This window comes from Panthera pardus, unplaced genomic scaffold (genome assembly GCF_024362965.1).
Source record: "Panthera pardus isolate Hobbes unplaced genomic scaffold, ASM2436296v1 HiC_scaffold_15, whole genome shotgun sequence".
Classification (NCBI taxonomy): domain Eukaryota; kingdom Metazoa; phylum Chordata; class Mammalia; order Carnivora; family Felidae; genus Panthera; species Panthera pardus.
In genome coordinates, this window is record NW_026526710.1 from 33,509,934 (window position 1) to 33,533,160 (window position 23,227).

Consider the following 23,227-nt stretch of genomic DNA (forward strand, 5'->3'; position numbering starts at 1 on the left):
GTGGTCCCCTGGATGGTGAAGCCTTCATGTTAGACCTCCAGTCACAGGGCGTTAATTCTGAAATATGCTGACCCTGAATCTGCGATGTGAGAGGAAAGGAGATTCTAAATGTTAATGTTACTACCTTTACATTATCTGAAAGTCAGCCACTTTTTTCCTTTTGTACAAAGAAAATGTCGGTAGGCTTGGTTTTAACTTTTATGCCAAGGTGCAGTGTATTGGCAGTGACAGAGAATTTTAGGAAATCTGAATTTTAGGGAATTGCCTGTTGATTAACTTCATGAATTTGGGATTGTTAGAAATCACAGAAGTTACCATCAAGTGAGCCAGATGCTAACAAATTCCTACTATTTTGTTGAAGAAAAAATTGAGGTGCACATTTATGCAGTCTCCAGCTCAATGGATTATGTTGTACAAGGATAGCCGAGTCACTGGGAACCTGGAATTCAGTTTTCCTGAGTGATGCTGTTAGTGGTGACCAGTTCCCGGAGCAGCCATGAAAGCCTTCCCTGTAAGTGTGTTATAGGACTGGTATAATGTAAGGAGTTGAGGCTTCCAGGGAAGTGAATAATGGAGAACTCTCGCTTTCCTGTCATTTACCTTGAACCTCTACCTCCCTTTTCTCCGACGCCCAAACCTCCAACCCCCTCCCCACCGCCATGAATGGGAGACAAGACGGCAGGCTGGAGGCAAGGTGACCACTGACAACCATCGCAGAGGTGAGGGCCTTAGGTCATTCTGCGTCATTCTCATACTTCATGAGCACTTTAGTGATTGGCAGCTCCCCACCCCCCTCATGATACACTGCCATTTTGAGATAGCCCTAACTGCCCATTGTTTTCTTGCATTTTGTCTTCATTGTAGCATACCCCCTTGTGACTGGGAATTTCTGCCTCTTGAAGCTATACACACTAAGTTTAATTCTTCATCTCTTTGATGACCCGAGATGTGTCAGGTAGTGTATCATTCATTGAACATCTGTTGAGCATCGTGTATGAGGCCCTAGGCTAGATCCTGGAGATACAAAGGCCGAAGAAATGTGGCTCCTGCCTAGCAGACTGTGCTTCCTTTCTCGGTCTTAAGTGTTCTTTTTTAAAAAATGAAGATGCCATTTGGCCATCAACTATTATCCATGATTCGTTAGAGGTTGCCGCGCTAATTTTATGTCGGCTTCTAGATGTAACTTATCTGGGTTATGACAGTTTTCAGCAGTGGTGTATGTTCATGATCTCTTCAAGAGAGATCATGAAAATTAGCAATATTCATGCAAATTTTTTCATCCTGATAAGGAAATGTGGTTTAGTGGAAAGACTTTTGGAAGCAAACTTGAATTGGATCCTGGTTCTGCTTAGAAATTAGATGGTGTAAATTTAGGCAAGTTCTTAACTGCCCCGAGCCTTAATTTAGTTTTGCCATTTCTAAAATAGGGATGGGGATTTCTGGTATACTGATATACTTTAGTTTTACTTTGTAGAAAGAATTTTATGTAAGATTAATGGAAATATTCTCAAAAGAAGAGCAAAGTGATTGAGTAAACTGGAATTCTGAAACTAAAAGGAAGACCAAGATTCCTGGGGTTGTGTCTTTGGGGGAGAAGGCTACACATCACCCTGGAACTCATACAGACTAGGAAGGAAAAGGTCGAGTGTCGTCTGAAATACGCTCAGTTTTAGAAAAGCAAATATCAACACGCTAGGAAACAAAAAATGAAGGTATATCACATGTGACGATTATATGTGATAACCGATATGAAATATCTAGCCTAGCCCCTACTGCTTTTTAGCTGCCCTGTAAATGTTCCCTTCTTCCCAAAGGACATCCTCATCAGAGAGGTAGAAGCAAAGTTGAAGTTCTCTTTTGGCTAACATCTGTCAGGTCTATAATCTTTAGCCCCAAGCTGTAGACCTAAACCTCACTTAGTCTTCTAAATTGGAAGTGTCTCCAGATGCACTTCTGTAAGCTTCAGTCCCTTCATGGCTCACTCATGTATTCATTTTAGAGTTGTCTTTGGTTTTGTAATCTCCCATCATTCACGTGGATCCTTGGATTGTGGCCAAGTGTAAACCCTGGCCTCTGGATGGCTCCTTGCTTTCTGGGGGGCATATCTGATGGCAGGGTCAAAGCTGAAATTTGGAGAGCTGGCTCTCGAGTTTGAAATCACTTAATTTGTTTTAATTTTATTTTTAAGTAAGCTTGATGCCCAACGTGGGGCTTAGAGATCCAGAGTCGCATGCTCCACCAGGCACTCTGAAATCACTTTATTTAATGTGTTGATTAAAGTGTATCGGTCAACAAATGCTTATTGAATGCCTTGTGTGTGCCAGGCACCGGAGCAGGCGCTAGGCCTACAACAGCACTGACCCTATTCCCGCATCACAGCTCACTCTTCAGGGGCGGGTTAAATGATTGCCTTTCTAAGTTTTATAGAATGTTACAAAGATTTACAAATAATTACCACACATATATAAAATGCTTTTTAAAAAAAGTCTGTGATATGTATTTTAATCCAGTTCTAGAACACACTTGAGAGAGTAATTAAGGGTTTTAGATAGTCACGAAATGTGTGGTTACCAAAAGGAGCATTCTCGAATGACTTTTTTGAATATACACTGGAAACGTATACTTGTTAAATATTACCATTTCCATGGAATGGTTCTCATTTTATCTCACTGGTAATTTTGGAAAGAGGAATGGTAATATGAGACTAAGGATGATATATTTCTTAAAAATCATGGATCCTGACATCAAGAAAGGGTACTGATAGAAAGAAAATTAGAAGTATAAAAGAACAATAATCTGGGCTTCTAGCAGCTTTTAACAAGTATATTAATAACTCAGAAGGTCATAGTGAAGGCAGCTCATTGCGCAATACAGAATATGTTCAGCAGCAGCTCTGAAATGACAACACAGTCAGTAGGCATTCCCTTAGAGCCCACCAACAAGTTAAGGATGACGATGTGCAAAGCATAGGATAGCAAGTCAGCTAATGGAAACCGGAATAGAAAAGGTATTTCTTCTGTTGGTTTCAGATCACCATGAGATAGCCCATCATTCTGATGGAGTTCTGCAAAAGCATCTTCTGTTATTAAACTTATTGGGAATGTAGTCATGTTCTGTTTTCAATCAGAGGGAAGAAGCCTCAGATGGATGATTTCTTTTTTTTTCCTTTTTAAATTTTTAATTATTTTTTATATGAAATTTATTGTCACATTGGTTTCCATACAACACCCAGTGCTCATCCCAACAGGTGGCCTCCTCAATACCCATCACCCACTTTCCCCTCCCCCTCAACCCCCATCAACCCTTAGTTTGTTCTTAGTATTTAAGGGTCTCTTATGCTTTGTCTCCTTCCCTCACTGTAACTTTTTTTTTTCCCCCTTCCACTCCGCCCTGGTCTTCTGTTGAGTTTCTCAGGATCCATATATGAGTGAAAACATATCGTATCTGTCTTTCTCTGCCTGACTTATTTCATGTAGCATCACACTTTCCAGTTCCATCCATGTTGCTACAAATGGCCAGATTTGATTCTTTCTCATTGCCAAGTAGTATTCCATTGTACATATAAACCACAATTTCTGTATCCATTCATCAGTTGATGGACATTTAGGCTCTTTCCATAATTTGGCTGTTGTTGAAAGTGCTGCTATAAACATTGGGGTACAAGTGCCCCTATGCATCAGCACTCCTGTATCCCTCAGGTAAATTCCTAGCAGTGCTATTGCTGGGTCATAGAGTAGATCTATTTTTAATTTTTTGAGGAACCTCCACACTGTTTTCCAGAGTGGCTGCACCAGTTTGCATTCCCACCAACAGTGCAAGAGGGTTCCCGTTTCTCCACATCCTCTCCAGCATCTATAGTCTCCTGATTTGTTCATTTTAGCCACTCTGACTGGCGTGAGGTGGTATCTGAGTGTGGTTTTGATTTGTATTTCCCTGATGAGGAGTGATGTTGAGCATCTTTTCATGTGCCCGTTGGCCATCTGGATGTCTTTAGAAAACTGGCTATTCATGTCTTCTGCCTATTTCTTCACTGAATTATTTGTTTTTCAGGTGTGGAGTTTGGTGAGTTCTTTGTAGATTTTGGATACTAGCCCTTTGTCTGATATGTCATTTGCAAATATCTTTTCCCATTCCATCGGTTGCCTTTGCAGTGCAGAAGCTTTTTATCTTGATGGTGTCCCAATAGTTCATTTTTGCTTTTAATTTCCTTGCCTTCAGAGATGTGTCAAGTAAGAAATTGCTGCGGCTGAGGTCAGAGAGGTTTTCTCCTGCTTTCTCCTCTAGGGTTTTGATGGTTTCCTGTCTCACATCCAGGTCCTTTATCCATTTTGAGTTTATTTTTGTGAATGGTGTAAGAAAGCGGTCTAGTTTCATCCTTCTGCATGTTGCTGTTCAGTTCTCCCAGCACCATTTGTTAAAGAAACTGTCTTTTTTCCACTGGATATTCTTTCCTGTTTTGTCAAAGATGAGTTGGCCATACATTTGTGGGTCCAGTTCTGTGGGTCCTATTCTATTCCATTGGTCTATGTGTCTGTTTTGTGCCAATACCATGCTGTCTTGATGATTACCGCTTTGTAGTAGAGGCTAAAGTCTGGGATTGTGATGCCTCCCGCTTTGGTCTTCTTCAGTATTACTTTGGCTATTCGGGGTCTTTTGTGGTTCCATACGAATTTTATATGTATTCTTCCAATCCATGAGCACGGAATGCTTTTCCATTTCTTTGTATCTTCTTCAATTTCCTTCATAAGCTTTCTGTAGTTTTCAGCATACAGGTCTTTTAGATCTTTGGTTAGGTTTCTTCCTAGGTATTTTATGATTCTTGGTGCAGTTGTGAATGGGATCAGTTTCTTTATTTTTCTTTCTGTTGCTTCATTATTAGTGTATAAGAATGCAACCGATTTCTGTGCATTAATTTTGTATCCTGCAACTTTGCTGAATTCATGTAACAGTTTTAGCAGACTTTTGGTGGAGTCTTTCGGGCTTTCCATGTAGAGCATCATGTCATCTGCAAAAAGTGAAAGCTTAACTTCATCTTTGTCAATTTTGATGCCTTTGATTTCCTTTTGTTGTCTGATTGCTGATGCCAGAACTTCCAACGCTATGTTAAACAACAGTGGTGAGAGTGGACATCCTGTCGTGTTCCTGATCTCAGGGGGAAAGCTCTCAGTTTTTCCCCATTGAGGGTGATATTAGCTGTGGGATTTTCATAAATGGATTTTATGATGTTTAAGTATGATCCTTCTATCCCGACTTTCTTGAGGGTTTTTATTAATAAAGGATGCTGAATTTTGTCAAATGCTTTTTCTGCGTCTATTGACAGGATCATATGGTTCTTTTCTTTTATTAATGTGATGTATCACATTGATTGATTTGCAAATATTGAACCAGGCTTGCAGCCCAGGAATGAATCCCACTTGATCATGGTATAATTCTTTTTAAATGCTGTTGAATTCCATTTGCTAGTATCTTATTGAGAATTTTTGCATCCATATTCATCAGGGATATTGGCCTGTAGTTCTCTTTTTTTGCTGGGTCTCTGTCTGGTTTGGGAATCAAAGTAATGCTGGATTCATAGAATGAGTCTGGAAGTTTTCCTTCCCTTTCTATTTTTTGGAACAGCTTGACAAGGATAGGTATTATCTCTGCTTTACATGTCTGGTAGAATTCCCCAGGGAAGCCATCTGGTCCTGGACTCTTATTTGTTGGGAGATTTTTGATAACTGATTCAATTTCTTCACTGGTTATGGGTCTGTTCAAATTTTCTATTTCTTCCTGTTTGAGTTTTGGGAGTGTGTGGGTGCTTAGGAATTTGTCCATTTCTTCCAGGTTGTCCAGTTTGTTGGCATATAATTTTTCATAGTATTCCCTGATAATTGCTTGTATTTCTGAGGGATTGGTTGTAATAATTCCATTTCCATTCATGATTTTGTCCATTTGGGTCATCTCCCTTTTCTTTTTGAGAAGCCTGGCTAGAGGTTTGTCAATTTTGTTTATTTTTTCAAAAAACCAACTCTTGGTTTCAGTGATCTGCTCTACAGTTTTTTTGGCTTCTATATTGTTTATTTCTGCTTTGATCTTTATTGTTTCTCTTCTTCTGCTGGGCTTTGGGTGTCTTTGCTTTTCTGCTTCTATTTCCTTTAGGTGTGCTGTTAGATTTTGTATTGGGGATTTTTCTTATCTCGAGATAGGCCTGGATTGCAATGTATTTTCCTCTCAGGACTGCCTTTGCTGCATCCCAAAGCGTTTGGATTGTTGTATTTTCATTTTTATTTGTTTCCATATGTTTTTTAATTTCTTCTCTAATTGCCTGGTTGACCCATTCATTCTTTAGTAGGGTGTTCTTTAACCTCCATGCTTTTGGAGGTTTTCCAGACTTTCCTGTGGTTGATTTCAAGTTTCATAGCATTGAGGTCTGAAAGTGTGCATGGTATGATCTCAATTCTTTTATACTTATGAAGGGCTGTTTTGTGACCCAGTATGTGATCTATCTTGGAGAATGTTCCATGTGCACTCGAGAAGAAAGTATATCTGTCACTTTGGGATGTAGAGTTCTAAATATATCTGTCAAGTCCATCTGATCCAATATATCATTCAGGGCCTTTGTTTCTTTATTTATACTCTGTCTATATGTTCTATCCATTATTGTAAATGGAGTATTAGAGTCTCCTGCAATTACCACATTCTTATCAATAAGGTTGCTTATGTTTGTGATTAATTGTTTTATATGTTTAGGGGCTTCCGTATTCGGTGCATAGACATTTATAATTGTTAGCTCTTCCTGATGGATAGACCCAGTAATTATTATATAATGCCCTTCTTCATCTCTTGTTACAGCCTTTAATTTAAAGTCTAGTTTATCTGTATGGCTACTCCAGCTTTCTTTTGACTTCCAGTAGCATGATAAGTAGTTCTCCATCCCCCCACTTTCAATCTGAAGGTGTCCTCAGGTCTAAAATGAGTCTCTTGTAGACAGCAAATAGATGGGTCTTGTTTTTTTTATCCATTCTGATACCCTGTGTCTTTTGGTTGGACCATTTAGTCCATTTACATTCAGTGTTATTGAAATATATGGGTTTATAGTCATTGTGATATCTGTAGGTTTCATGCTTGTAGTGATGTCTCTGGTACTTTGTGGTCCTTGCAACATTTCACTCACTGAGTTCCCCTTAGGATCTCTTGTAGGGCTGGTTTAGTGGTGATGAATTCCTTCAGTTTTTGTTTGGGAAAACCTTTATCTCTCCTTCTATTCTGAATGACAGACTTGCTGGGTAAAGGATTCTTGGCTGCATATTTTTTCTGTTTGTCACATTGAAGATTTCCTGAGATGGATGATTTCTGTAAGTGATTTGGTGGCTCTGCTGGGTTTTTGTTTGTTTGCTTTTTGCTTCTACATCTCACTTTGAACTTCCATCACTAGATGGTCAGGAGAATCAGGAATTTACCAAAACCTAGCATATATTGAATATTTACCAGGTATCAGGCACTGTATACACAATCTCTTTGTATGCTTTATGAGCTCTCTGATATACATATTAGTACTGACAAAGACATCACGATTCAAGTTAAAAATCCTGCCAGGGTCAAGTTGTTATCAGAGTCAGAACAGAACATCAGGTCCATATGCCTCCAGATGGATGTGGCCCTGTGCACATCTTTACCAACATCAGTCTGCTGTTAGGGAGGTGGATGGAAGAGAGAGAGGGGCATTGATGCAAACAGCTTCCTTGGGTTTCTATAATAAATTCGTCCCAATAATTTGACTTCTCAAGGACATTTCCCATGCAAAGGACCAAATACTAAACATTGTTTTACCTTGATTCAGATCTAGAGGCTGCCCCCACATAACAGAAGGCTGCAGATAGAATGTCATGGATGTTTTGCAGCACAGCACAAAGCTGCCCGTCGGCCTTCTACACAAGTTCCGTTATCTGGTGAGCTGGACAGACCACAGCAGGAAAAGGCCTTCCAGTTTGATGTCAAAATTAACTCCGTAAAAATGGTTATCTATGTTAGGAGTTCCCACCTGCCTCTCCTTCCACCCCCTCTCTCTGAAAAGCTCTAGAAAGTTTTACTTCACATTCTAACTCTGCTTTCGAGCTATGTCACCACCTCAGGTTAGTTGCATAATCTTTCTTAATTTCTTCAGCCAAAGTACAAACGGTGAGTCCCTGCAGTTTATAGCACTCTTGTTTATTTCAAAAGATAAACTCGTTTTTTCCCATAAGTAATAGATAAGAAATTTAGCTTAAAAATGCTTTTCAAGATCAGATATAAATGATTTAAAATATCACTGACTTCAAACAGGGCGGCAGAGATGGTTGGAAGGTTAATAGTTGGGATTCTTAATTATACTTCATTTTTCTGCTGTTTACATAATTACATGTAAATAATGGGTAGGTGTGTGCGTGCTGTTTCTCTGAAAATTGTGAATGCTTTGGCTGTTTGGATTCTTCCCACAATCTTTCAGCTAATAAGAAACAGAAAATATTAATCAGACTGGAAAATTATGGGATCAGTTGGCCTGATCAGTGCCAACAAGATTATATTTAATAGTCTGGATACCCTAGAATAAAATATGGGCTTCAGAAGAGAGGAATGAGAACTGGTAGGGATGAATTAATTTTAGATGCTCTACAATTTATCATTATTTTCCCAAACTCACTTATGTGAATTTTGAGATCATAAGAGTTTTCTTATTTTTTTCAGTGATATTAATGCAGAGAAAGCAGTTTAAATTTGGTGATAGAGTTGAACTAGACCATATGCTAATTATTAATTATCAGTTATTAATGGGCATCAGATAGCTTTATAGTTCACAGTAATTAATTCACAATATTAAGAGGTAAATATCATTCTGGGCAAAAGTAAAATAGACTTAATCTAAATTCTTTGATTCTGCAAACTGCAGAGAGATTAATCTCTGAACTACAAGTGACCTGAAGTAGAATCATTAAATATATATACAGGATCTATTTAGTTTATACAAAGCTTTGGCTCTTTCTAAAACTTCCTAATATAAAAGAGTAAGATTTGAAAGATTGGATTTAAAACACTTAAAGTTTTTAATTTTTACTTTTTGTAAGTTCATTTGTTTTGAGAGAGAGAGAGAGTGTGAGCAGGGTAGGGACAGAGAGAGAGGGGAGAGAGAATCCCAAGCAGTGCAGAGCCCAATGTGGGGCTCAAACTCACAAACTGTGAGATCATGACTTGAGCCGAAACCAAGAGTCTAATGTTTAACAGACAGAGCCACCCAAATGTCCCATGGATTAAAATTTTTTTTAAGTTTATTTATTTTTGAGAGAGAGAGTGAGAAGGGAGGAGCAGAGAGAGAGGGAGACAGAATCTGAAGCAGCTGTGGGGCTTGAACTCAAGAGCTGTGAGATCATGACCTGAACTGAAGTCGGAGGCTTAACTGACTGAGCCACCCAGGTGCCCTTAGCGTCCATGGATTTAAAACTCTTGAGTTCCTAAAGTTTGTTGTTTCTTATTTTTACTCTCTATGAGGATCTACTAGTTATCTTCAAGTATTGTTTTTGCTCTTGGTCTGTATACAGCATCTGAATTTTTAGCTGGGGCACTGCACTTCTTTTTTTTTTTTTTTTTTTTTAAGTTTATTTATTTTGAGAGAGAGCGTGAGGGCAGGGGAGGGGCAAAGAGAGAATACCAAGCAGGCCCAGCACTGTCAGCTCAGTGCCGGATGCAGGGCTCAGTCTTAGCAACCCTGAGATCATGACCTGAGCCGAAATCCAGAGTCAGATGCTTAACTGACTGAGCCACCTAGGCACCCCTGGAGCCCTGAGTAAAATCTCTGAAGCTAGTTTTGTGAGGATTTTTCTCTACTGAAAAACTTTTGGACTGTTCGTGCAAGTGACACATCCAATATGTAATTTAGGGTGTGGGCTCTCTGCGTAGACTGGCTGAGTGTGAATCCTGGTTCCACCACGAACTGCATGGCCTTGGACAAGTTATAGAACCTCTCTTGGTTTCAATTTCCTCATCTGTAACATGAGATTTAATCAAGGGAGAATTATGTGAATAATCCGTGGAAAGTTCTTAAGCACGGGAAACACAATATCCTTGTTTTCAGTCCATCAGCAAAAAGATGAGACTCCTGAATTTCAGTTTCTTTTTAGCCTTAAATTGATTGTACAAACTTTGAGCAACTGATTTGATCTTCCTAAATCATCTCCCTGTTTGAAAAAGGGGGCTTGTATTAGATGGTCTTTAAAGTTATTTCAGGATTCAAGCCTATTGTAATTATTTAATTAGTTGGGATAACCCTGTAGGCGTTTGTAATGTAATTGCTTGAAGTCGACCTACTTTTAACTCCAAATGGGCACCAAAGATGATCACAACATCCAGGTTCCTCAATGCCAATGAGAGATAATAAGGGAGAGGCGTTTGGAACTGGTGACCGTTTCTTAAGTTTATGCTACTGTTCAAAATGTAGGGAATGTGAATGATTCCACACAAACTGTCACAGACTCTTAAGTGAAATAGCTCAAACTGTTGCAGGATTTTTTTTTTTTTTACCATAACACCCAGGATTCATTGTCTCGCTGCTTTGAAGAATGAAGAGGTGGACACAAAATAAGCAGCAGCCAAAAGTTTATTAGAGTATAAGGTTAGAAAGGAAGAAGAGAGGGGTGCCTGAATGGCTCGGCCAGTTAGGCTTCTAACTTCAGCTGAGGTCATGATCTCATGGTTTGTGGGTTTGAGCCCTATGTAGGGCTCTGTGCTGACAGCTCAGAGCCTGGAGCCTGCTTTGGGTTCTGTGTCTCCCTCTCTCTCTGCCCCTCCCCGGCTTGCTCTCTGTCTTTGTCTGTCTGTCTCTCTCTCAAAAATAAATAAACATGAAAAAAAAATGCTTAAGAAAGGAAGAATAGAAGGAAAGCTCTCTCTAGAGAGGGGACATTTTAAAATGATTGCCTAAGGACTGTAGGCAAGGGTCCTTGTTTTATAAGGTTCTAGTCAGCCTTCTCCCTTCCCTTCCCCCTTGTTCCTTCTCAGGTTCTACTCTTACTGGCTTGATAGCTCGGGGTGCTGGGTTGTCCATTCCTGATTGGCTCATTTCCATTGTATGAGGGGTGGTCTCTGGCCATACTTAGGTCTTTGGTCAAATCCCTGAGGGGATACTTGAAGGGGGAGTAGGTGGTATCTGTGACATTGTTAAGAGGAACCTTATGCCTGAGGGGGTTGGCTGTGGTCAGACACTCCCAGCATTGTTCAAAAATAGGTGCTTTTCCCTACCCAGGGACCTCAGGCCCTAATCTTTCCCTCTCTGGCTACTGAATCCTATCTTCTCCTATCATAAAACCGTACTTCCTGCTCCTGTTTTAAGGACATTCTCAGACTTTGGAGATGCATCTAAAAGAAATGCAAATTTTACCGAAAAAAGGTATTCTTTTATCCCAAGCTGTCCTCCTTTTCTTGATTTACTCTCTGGCTTTGGTGGAGGAGCACATCCGCAATCTGAGGAGTGAACTGAAGGTGAACTTTTTGAGATTCATTTTACCTTCACTCTTATTGATGGTTGGCCTCGGGCTAGAATTCTAGATTGGGAAATAACCTGTCAGGAAGTGAATAATTTCATGTTCCTGCACAATCAGAGCTTCTTGAGCAAACTTTTAATGGCACCTGGGTTGAAAAACTAGCCTTAGAGGCTAAAGGGTAGTTGAATAGCCTAGATAACTCACTCCAGAAAGACTTGGAGCTTTGTCTCCCAAAGTGTGCGCATTTGAAAGGGGATGAACGTGCTGAGCCTAGAGCCAATCATTTACATTCCAAAGGATTATTAATGACTCGGGATCCACCGTGTCCAGGCTTCTCTCAAAAGGTCAGTTTTAGGGCCTGTATAAACTCCCAGATTTATAAGCTCAGACAGACCTCTCTGTACAGGGTGACATCTGACTCTCATCATGTGACCTGTAGGGTGTGGGGAGCCGATGCAGTTACTGCTGTAAGTAATAACAACTTTGATTTCTGCTCCACCAATCTCACATCTGCTTTGAGGGTAAAAATGTGAGTAAATATAGATATTAAAAACCTATAATCTATCTTCAAAATTTCAGACATATCTTGAGAAGTTTTGTTATGCCCAGAATTCGTGATCCCCAAAGACCACCGGGGAGCCGAGTCCGATGCAAAAGCAAAAGAGCCTTTATTCGAGCTAGCTCGAGCTCAATCCCCTACCTGCACCGACGCAGCGGTGAGATACCAGGGAGAGAGACCGAGTTTCAAAAGGACAAAGGTTTTATTGGGGTCTAGGGGCAGTTGAGGTAATGGCTGTGGCCTCAGCCGATTGGCTGGGGAAGGGTCGGAGTCCTGGTAGGCAGGTTGTTGGGCGTGTTTTGATCAGGAAGTTTGAACGGGTGAGCGGGAGGTTACTCAAGGGGAGGAGGCGTGGTCTAGGTGAAGGACACAGAACAAGATGGAGTCGGCCGGCGTAGGCCCGCCCTTTCAGTTTGAAGTCATTTTGATTTCTTTTTCTCATGTGTAGCGTGTATATTTTTCTCCCTTTAAAGCTTGAAGAATCTTCTCTTTATCCTCCTGTTCTGAAATGTCATGTTTCTTGGCGTGAGTCTTTGTACTGGAAACTGGTAAATCCTTTTAATCTGGAAACTGTCCTTCAGCTTCTGCACAGTTTTCTTGAATTATTTCATTTATAACTTCCTCGCCGTTGTTTTCTCTTTCTTCAGTTTTCTTAAACAAATCTTCTAAAATCCTTGTTATTCCTTATTTTCCTTCTCTGTCCTTGATCTGATTTCTGAGAGATTTCCTTAACCTTATATTTTCAACATTTATATTAAGGTTTAAGAGAAAGCTTTTTATTTGAAATAATTTTAGATTTACAGAAATGTTGCAAAAAGAGAGTTTCCCTATACCCCAGTAAATTTCCCCTAATGTTAACATCTGACATAACCACAGTATGATTATCAGAACTAAGAAATTAATATTGGAACAATTCCACTAGCCAAACTACAAACTTAATTTTGGATTTCACCAGTTTTGTTGTTTTTGTTGTTTTTTTACCAGTAATGTTTTTTGTTTTGTTTTGTTTTCTGTCAATGGATCAAATCTGGGATATTGGGTTGCAGTTATTTATTCTCTCTTTAAACTTCTCTAATCTGTAATGGTTCTCATTCTTTCCATGTGTTTCAGGACCTTGACACTTTTGGACAGTGCTCGTGTGTTATTTGTATAGAATGTGTCTCAATTTGAGTTTGTCTGATAATTTCTTATGATTATGCTGAGGTTGTGCATTTTTGCCAAGAATACCACAGAAGTGATGTGCCTTTCTCTGTGAATTATATCGGGGTTCCTGATGCTGCCACGTCTTATTCCTGGTGACCTTTAACTTGTTCACTTAAGTAATCTGGTTCTTGTAAAGATGCTCAAATATAAACTTACTATTTTTCCTCTTTCTAGTTAATGTCTTGGAGATGGTACTTTGAGAAGATGTAAACATCCAATTCCTCCTCAAATTTGAGGTCACTAATTTTAGCATCCAACTTTGGTAGAAATTACCTGTAATAGTTATTACCATGGTGTTCTAATAGTGATTTTTTTGTTTTACTCATTCTTTCTAGATACATTAATTGAAATTTTTTATAAGGAAGAAATGTGCCTTCTCCCCCAATTATTTACTTATACAATTATTTATATCAGAGCTCATGAATGTTTATTTTATTTTATGGGCGATATGCCAATGCTAACATTATTTTGTTACCCAAATTGTTTCAACTTTGGCCATTGGGCTATCGTAATTTTTAATTTCCATGCACTTTGTTTTGTTTTTGAATGCCTCCCACCTGCTCCCTTTCACAGCATCCTGTTCTTGTCTCATGGCTGCAAAATCTTCTCTTATATTTCTGAAGATACTAATGATAGTTTGTTTTTGAATGTTCTCCCTGGATCAATCATTTGTTTACTCCAAGTTTTGTTGGTTTTTTTTTTTCCCCCGTTCATTTTCTTGTTTGACTTGGTTTCTCTTTTTTGTGTTAGAGACTTTCCTCAGATGACTGGTAATATTTCTTTGTCACCTCATTTCTAAAACTGGGTAATGAAAGCTGATGGGAATCTCTGAGCCCACTGAGGAGGCTTCACTCTGGTGATCTCACTGGGATGCTTGTTGGTTATCATCTGATGTCAACATCTTTAGATCCTTCCTTTTGAGGTGGTCAGACATGGCAAAACATATTCTCACATCTCCTGGTTGGGAGGAAGGTTTTAGCTGATAGTGTTCTCAGAATCTACAGGAGAAGAAGGCTGAAGAATCCCATCATTCGATATGTACGTGCTCCTGCTAGTCTTGTTTTTTATTATTTTTTTTAATGTTTATTTATTTTTGAGAGAGAGAGAGAGAGTGAGTGAGGGCAGAGAGAGAGAGAGAGAGAGAGAGAGAGAGAGAGAGAGAGAGTAACACAGAATCTGAAGCAGACCCCAGGCTCTGAGCTGTCAGCACAGAGCCTGACACGGGCCTTGAACTCAAGAACTACAAGAACATGACCTAACGCTAAAGTGGGACACTTACTTGACTGAGCCACCCAGGCACCGCTCTAGTCTTGTTTTTTAAATTCCCACCTTCAGCTGGCTCTGGTGTCCCACAATCCAGAGACTTCCTATTTTACCTCAATCTGGAGAATGTTTTTAAAAAATCACTTTATTGTCATTTACTGGCAGTATGAGGTGGTAACATAAGTAAATAAATACCTGTGTTTGTCTATCAGAAGTCCCAGGAACTATTTCAATATGAAATTTCTCAAGGGAGTTATTAGAAGATCTTAAATTAGAATGCGCCAAAATGTACCGAGTCCTGCCTGTTAAGCCTTTGGAGTCAATCAGTAAGTCTGAAGTTCTTATTTCTTTCCTTTGAACTAAATTAACATGAGAACATTCAAATTCTGCACTTAGATTGTAGGTCTTTATTATGTAAAGTTTGGAAAGAAATCAGCACACAGCTATGTTACTGGCTTGGATGTCATGAGACTCAAATAAGTTATAAAAGCGTTACTGACCTTTTTCGTTCCCAGGTAAAAACATTTTAGCAAGATGTTTCTAAATGAAATATAGAAAGATATTTACCTTATTAGTAACAATAACTTATGTGTCTATGGTAACGTTCACTGGCTTTAGTTCCCTACTTTTTTAAACCCCTTTCTACAGACACTTGTGCTTTATTTACAATCCAAGTCCTCTAGCAGCAGGTGCCAGAGACGCAGTGAGAGCATCCTCACAGTCTAGTGGGGGTGGAAAAAGGTTCATAAACAATTCCAATTTCATGAAAGGGGCATGTATGGGAAGGTGGGGGCGTGGGGGGGGGGTGCCACACAGGGCAAGTGTAAGTAATTCAAACAGGGGGAAGGGAGGGGAGGGAGAGCTCTTGGAGGGAGATTCTTCAATATAAATGATCTCCATATTGATTTCTAGTAGGCATCTCAAATATAACCTATCCAAAACCATACTCCTGACCTGACCCTCACCTCTCTTCCCCACATCTTTCCTATCTTACTAAATGGCAACTCTGTCCTTCCCCTTGAGGGTATAAATCCTATACTCTTGCAGCTAACATCCAATCCACATGCAAGCCACCAGCACCCCCTGTTGGCCCAGACTTCAAAATCTGCCTACCTTCTAAATTGTCGTTCTCTCTTGCCATGATATTGCAGTGGCCTTCTGGGCTTCCTATTTCTACCCTTGCCTTGCTCCACTACATGCTGTGCTAAATATAACAGTAGAAAAAAAAAATTTTTTTTTTTTATATATAGAAAATTTAAATCTCTTCCATCACTTTCCTGGGGTCCTTTCGGGCACTACTCAAATGTCACCTTATCAGTGAATCCTTCCTGGACCACTTTATACAGACAGCCCTGCCTACCTCCACCTGGATACTCATTACTCACTGTACTCATCACTACCTAACACGTTATATCTTACTTTTGTGAATTTACTATTGTCTATTTTCTGTATTTCCCTACTGGGATATGAGCTCCAGAATAACTACAATTCAGTCTAGTTTGCCCATTGTGGTATTCCCTAGATCATCCTAGAGCTGTGTAAATTTCTCTTAACATTTCTGTGTATGCCTTTCAGACTTTTTTCTATAAAAATAAATGTATTTAAATACACATAGGATCATGCTGTATATCTTGTTTTGATCGTGATTCTTTCACTAAACAGCATATAACAAATATTTTTCAGTAACAACACTAGTGTTGTACGATAGGATTTTTATTTCTGCATAGTATTCCATTATTTGGATATTGCCATAATGTACTTATTCAAGCCTTAACTTTTACTGTTTTTGTATGCTTAATTTTTTATGCACATAAAGTATGCCATTCTTTACAAAAATTTTTAAATTTATTTTTGAAAGAGAGACAGAGCACGGACAGGGGAGGGGTAGAGAGAGAGACACACACACAGAATCCGAAGCAGGCTCCAGGCTCTGAGCTGTCAGCACAGAGCCTGACACAGGCTCGAGCTCACGAACCGTGAGATCACGACCTGAGCCAAAGTTGGGTGCTTAACCAACTGAGCCATCTAGGCGCCCCTAAAGCACACCATTCTGACCAAATATTTATTCATATCTCTGGGCACAGTATATATTCTTGGGATGCATCTTAAGAAGTAGACTTTTTGGGTCAAAATTACAAAGCTTTGTTACTGCCTGCCAAATGGCATTTCAGGAAGTTGAGTCACTCATAGTTCTCCCAGTTGTGTTTGACAGTTTTTTGTTTTGTGTTTGACAGTTGTTTTTTTTTTTTTTCTTTTAACACTTAACATTAGAAGGTTTAGGAGGTATGGAATAATACCAGTTTTTCAAGATGAAACTTAAGAAACCAGAAAGAACTGGAACCTTTTCTTTAAAGATAAAAATCGTCCTCTTTCAGTCTATTGCTTTATTTGTCACTCTAACACCTTGTGAAAGTCATTTAAACATGGTGAAATAAACTTTTCTGTGGTTTCCTGAAGACTAGCTTTACCTTTCATAAGACTTTCTTATACTGATACTTTCATTGGGCTCCACTTGTTTTCCACAAAAGAAATTAAAAAAAAATTTTTTTTTTAACGTTTATTTATTTTTGAGACAGAGAGAGACAGAGCATGAACGGGGGAGGGTCAGAGAGAGAGGGAGACACAGAATCTGAAACAGGCTCCAGGCTCTGAGCTGTCAGCACAGAGCCCGACGCGGGGCTCGAACCCTCGAACTGCAAGATCGTGACCTGAGCTGAAGTCGGACGCTTAGTCCACCGAGGCACCCAGGCGCCCCTCCACAAAATGAATTTAAAATAATAAAAAACAATAGTACTTTTTGGAAGGCCACCCTAGAGCAAGAAATAACTACCAGTCACGTGTAGGCGCCACATTTTTTATTTGCGTTCAGGAATGCCCGGGCACCAGAAAGTGCTACTACTTGTGTTGTCATGGAGTAATAAAAAGAGGATGCAGTGAAACGGGTGCCTGGGTGGCTCAGTCGGTTAAGCGTCCGATTTGGGCTCAGGTCATGATCTCATGGTGTGAATTCAAGCCCATCATTAGGCTTTGTGCTGACAGTGTGGAGTTTGCTTGGGACTCTCTCTCTCTGCCCCTCCCCGACTTGTATGTATGCTCTCTCTCAAAATAAATAAATAAAGAACTTTAAAAATTAAAATAAACCCCACAAAATTTAAGAAACCACAAAACTACAGAATAGTTATTGCTTAAATTTTGGGGGCTGAAACTTTGTATTTGTCTCAACTATACTGTAGCAGGATTCTTGCCTAGAGGGACAGGACACCGATGCTCTTCTTTCCAGGAGGCAGCTTTATTTCTGCTGGACGGGCTCAGCAGGCTAAGACCCGCAAAAAGGCTGAGGCCCAGGCACAGCGGGGTGTAGCCTTTCATGCAATTTCTACTTCTTCGTCTCCCATTTATGGCGACACATAGAGTCTGACTGGACCCAGTCCAGGTTACAGAGTTGCGTCAGAGTCATGCATGTGGGTATAAGAGTTGGTTGGGCCACCTTGCACGTTGCCTTCCTTTGTTCTGAGAAGGCCTCCACCACAATACATAATATAACAACTTAGCCATTCAATTTTTGTTAAGTATGTAAATAATTTTTTAAGAAGCACACTTTCTCTTTCTTGTCATAATTATTGAGCAGTTGGTAAAATACTTAATTAAGTTGCATATTTAACTTAAGAAGTACAACGAGCATACGACGTCCAGGGTGGGGATAGGGCAACACAACAGACTCTTAGTGGGCATACACTCAGCTGACAGAGGCAGGAACGTGTGACTCTTCTAGAAAGTAGCCCACAGCCATGAGACTGCACTGGGCTCTAAGCATCAGGCAAGGGACATAGTGCCATTTATAATTAGTATCACATTCATGTCATGAAGGAGTCATTTATTTTTAGGGAAGCACATCATAATTCAGTTTTCACTCCTGTTGTTCATTTGAGTTTTGTGGGTTTTGAAATTTGTATTTAATTTGTAGTTAGAATAGTTGCTTAAGAATTATAAGCATAAGGATTTATATTTGGTTGAATTTTTATATGCTTAAGTAACATTCTAATGAAGAGAATTGACACCAACATCAGGGAGAGGTGGTAATTTTTGGCTTTAAGTTTAAAAAGGGATTTGGGGGCACCTGGATTTGGGGTGTCAGTTGAGCGCTGGACTCTTGGTGTTGGCTCGGGTTGTGATCTCATGATTCTTGGGATCTGGCCACGTTTGGCTCTGTGCTGATAGTAGGGACCCTGCTTGGGGTTCTCTCTCCCCCTCTCTCTCTGCCCCTCCCCTGCTCGCTCTCTCTCTCTCAAAATAAATAAAGTAACTATCACTCACAATATATCTTACTTACTTTTGCTAAAAGCACAGTATTTTCATTCCAAACTTTCCTCTCAGACCCATCACACTTCTTTGCCCTGGCTCATCTTTTTATCTTTCGTCCTTTGGACTATTACAAGTTTTTGTTTGTTTGTTTTACAGGATCTCTCTGGTTTTAGTTTCCCTCTATCCTGTATAATCCATTGTCTACTATTTCCAGATGTTTCTTTTTAAACGTTTACGACAGTTATCGTTGGCAAACACAGTCTGATTCCATCCTCCTCTTCCTCCCACACCGTTTTCAGTGAGCGTGGTCATTCACCTTATTTTCTTGTGTTGGTAACTGTTTTGTTACCAGTTACTTAACACCAATAAATAAAGTTGGGTTGCTTCGTCTCTTTTTTCTCATATCTTTTAAATTACGTGTCAGATTGACTGTATCTGTTTTTCAAAGTTTTGGTAAAACTCACCTATAAAACTACCTGGACCTGTTTGTGTTTATTTATATATTTGTCCTTTTTTGTGGGTAGGTTTTATTGCTCCTTCAGTTTTTTTTTTTTTTTAATTATTCTAGATCTATTCAAGTTTATTTCTTCTTGGATTCATTAAATTATATTCTTTAAAATCATGGATTCCTAGAAGTCTTCAAATTTTTTGTCATTAGGTAATTTATACCCTTTTCATAGATTAAAAAAATCTCTACTCAATTTGAAGCTATAGCCCTTTTACATTTTTATATTGTATATTTGTGTTGTCTTCTCTCTTCTTTCTGATAGTCTTCCTAGTGCCTTGTCTATTTTTTAAGGAACCTGTTCACTTTTGCTGCTATATTCTGTTTTTCTTGGTCTTCTACTTCATTAATCTCTGTTCTTATTTTTTCAAAATTTCATTCTATGCCTGTGCATTTATTATTCATCTTTTTCTAAGCTCTTCAGTAATATAAAACTCATTTATTTTTATCTTTATTGTTTTTATTTTGTAAGTTAAAAATTAAACAAATTTTGATATTAATGTTTTTATTAGTTAGTCCTAAATATCTTACATGTACATTGTAATTCCATTCCTGAGTTATTAGAAGTTTGAATTAAAAAAAATTTTTTTGGGGTGTCTGGGTGGCTCAGTCGGTTAAAAATCCAACTCTTGACTTCGGCTCAGTCATGATCTCACAGTTTATGGGTTTGAGGCCCATGTTGGGTTCCACACTGCCAGCGTAGAGCTTGCTTGGTATTCTGTCTCCTGCTCTCTCTGCGCTTCCCCCACTTGCTCTCTAACTTTCAAAAAAAAAAAAAACTTTTTGTAGTAAAGTTCAAATTTAATTACATTGTGGTTTAAAAAAAAACGTGGCCAGTACAATGTTAGTTCTTTGCAATTTACTTTGTAGTTTACTGAGATTTCCTTATGACCTAGTAAATTTGAAACTTAAAAAAACAGTCTCTATTTGTTGTATGAAGTTTTCTTTTCTTTCTTTCTTTATTCATTCATTCATTCATTCATTCATTCATTCTTTTAATTTTAAGTAGGCCCCATGCCCAGTGTAGGGCTTGAACTCATGACCCTGAGACCAAGGGTCTCATGCTCTACTAAGCCAGCCAGATGCCCACATGAGGGTTTCTAAATCCATCTTGTAGATAATGATTTTACATTTTGTTTTGCACATATTTTATATGAATGCTAAAATTTTTATAACCCTGTGTATTAGTTTTTAATGATTGTGCATGTAAAAATGCCACTCTTTTTGGTTTAATAACTCATTGTATTTGGTTCATTTTACTGTGTATGTTTATACTATATTGTGAGGTGCATTAAGTTTATGATTACTGAAGTTTAAGATTGTATCTTTTTGGTAGTTTTTTTATTAATTACTGTATAGTATCTCGCTTTTCTTAATGCAATTTTGCTTAAATTTTTAAATGAAATTAGCATTTGCTAATTAACTCTCTTTGAGTTGTTATGTACCTAAGATACCTATCTTTATCCCTTTATTTTTTTTTATTTTTTATTTAAAAAAAATTTTTTTTAACGTTTATTTATTTTTGAGACAGAGAGAGACAGAGCATTAACGGGAGAGGGTCTGAGAGAGAGAGGGCACAGAATCTAAAACAGCTCCAGGCTCTGAGCTGTCAGCACAGAGCCCGACGCGGGGCTCGAACCCATGGACCACGAGATCATGACCCGAGCCGAAGTCGGATGCCCAACCGACTGAGCCACCCAGGCGCCCCTTCATCCCTTTACTTTTAACCTTCTGATTAATGTGTTTAGGTGTGACTCCCATCACTATATAACTGAATTGAAAAAAGAAATCCAGTCTGATAACATTTATCTTTTAACTGGTGGATTTAATTAGCACTTTTTTTTTTATTCCTAATACAGTCATACTATTTCTACTATGATTTTGAGTCTTCCCTTATTCAACTTTTTCATTTCATCTTTTTTCTCCTGTTCGCTTTCTGTTGAAGTTCTCACTACTGACCTCTGTTCATTTTTTTTCCCTAGTATTTAAGAAAGTATAGCTTTTATTCATATTTTGTAGTGATTACCACTAAACATTTAACATACGCATGCTTAGACCTAGAAGTTTCTAATAAAGTCTAAAGTTATTTGGAATCTCTATTGTGTTCTTGAATGTAGTAAGAACCTTAGTTCAGGAGCACCTAGGTGGCTCAGTTGGTTGAGTGTTTGACTCTTGATTTTGGCTCAGGTCATGATCTCATGGTTTTGTGGGTTCGAGTCCCACATTGGGCTCTGTAGTGACCCTTCAGAACCTACTTGAGATTCCCTTGTTCTCTGTCTCTCTCTGCCCTTCCTCTGCTCATGCTCTGTCTTTCTCAAAATAAACTAAAAACAACAACAACAAAAGCAAAAAACCTTAGTTCATTCTAACTACCTATTGAATACTTCTCCCATCTAGTTATTTTAAAAAAATTTTTAAAATATTTATTCATTTTTGAGAGAGAGAGAGAGAGAGAGAGCACAAGCAGGGGAGGGGGCAGAGAGAGAGAGAGGGAGACACAGAATGTGAAGCAGGCTCCAGGCTCTGAGCTGTCAGCACAGAGTCTGATGTGGCACTCCGACTTACAAACCACAAGATCATGACCTGAACTGAAGTCAGACGCTTAACTGACTGAGCCACCCAGGTGCCCACCATCTAGTTATTTTTTAATAGTTTTTGACTTGCCTTTTTAGAAACTTACAAAAATTATTTTTTTTTTACAGTCAATAGTTAAATTTAGCAAAATAACTTAGCAATTTTTGTTCTTACCATTGTTTATTGATCCATGACCTTTCCTCTTAATTCATTTTATACACATATACACAGTCTTTTAATAGTTCTTTTAGTGAGACTCTGTGAATAACAATCCTTAATCTTTATATCTTTGGAAATGTCTTTACTTTGTTTTAACTTTGGAATAACAGTTTAGCAGGGTATAAAATTCCAAGTCATTTCCTTCAGCATTTTGCAGACATAATTAAAGTGCCTGGGACACCTGGGTGGCTGAGTCAGTTAAGTTCCAACTTCCTCAGGTCATGATAGTACGGTTTATGGGTTTGAGGCTCACATCCACTCTGTGTTGACAGCTCAGAGCCTGGAGCCTGCCTCAGATTCTGTGTGTGTGTCTCTCTCTGTCCCTCCTCTACTCATGCTGTCTCTCCCTCAAAATAAATAAATAAATTTAAAAAATGAAGTGTCTCCTGTCACCTATTGCACTGATAGGAAGTTTACTATTAGTCTACTTGTCATTTCTTTCCAGATAACTAGTTCTTTATCTCTTAGATTTTTAAGAATTCCTTTTTATTCTTGATATTCTAGTATGGACTCTATTTTTTTTACCTCTATAGTGTACATTTAATGAGAGGACTCATCTTTATTTAATTCAGGCAAATTACGTCTGGAATCTCCTAAATATTGCTTCTCCATTAGTCTGTTACTCTTTACATTCTGTTTTTATACAACTTATATCACACACACACACGCACATGCACACACACACACTAACTGTTCAATCTATCCTTCATATTTAACAAATGTTCTTTTAAGTTTTGGTCTTACTTTGCTTAACTCTTTATCTCCCTGAGCAAGATTCTGGGTGAATTACTAAGTACTATCTTCCATTTCAGTAATTCATTCATGTCCAGGCTAGCATTTATGTCATCATTTGCATTCTTCAGTTTTCATGCATATTAGTTTTCTATTGCTGTGTAACAAATTACAACCTTAGTAGCTTAAGTTAACATACATTTATTATCACTATTTCAAAGGCTTAGGAGTCTGGGACAGTCTAATTGGGATTCTCTGCTCACTATCTCACAAGACTGCAGTGAAGGTGTCAGCTAGGGCTGTGATGTCAGCTAAAGCTCCCGGCTCTCTTCCAACCTCAGTGATTATAGGAAGAAGTCAGGTCTTAACGATTGTAGG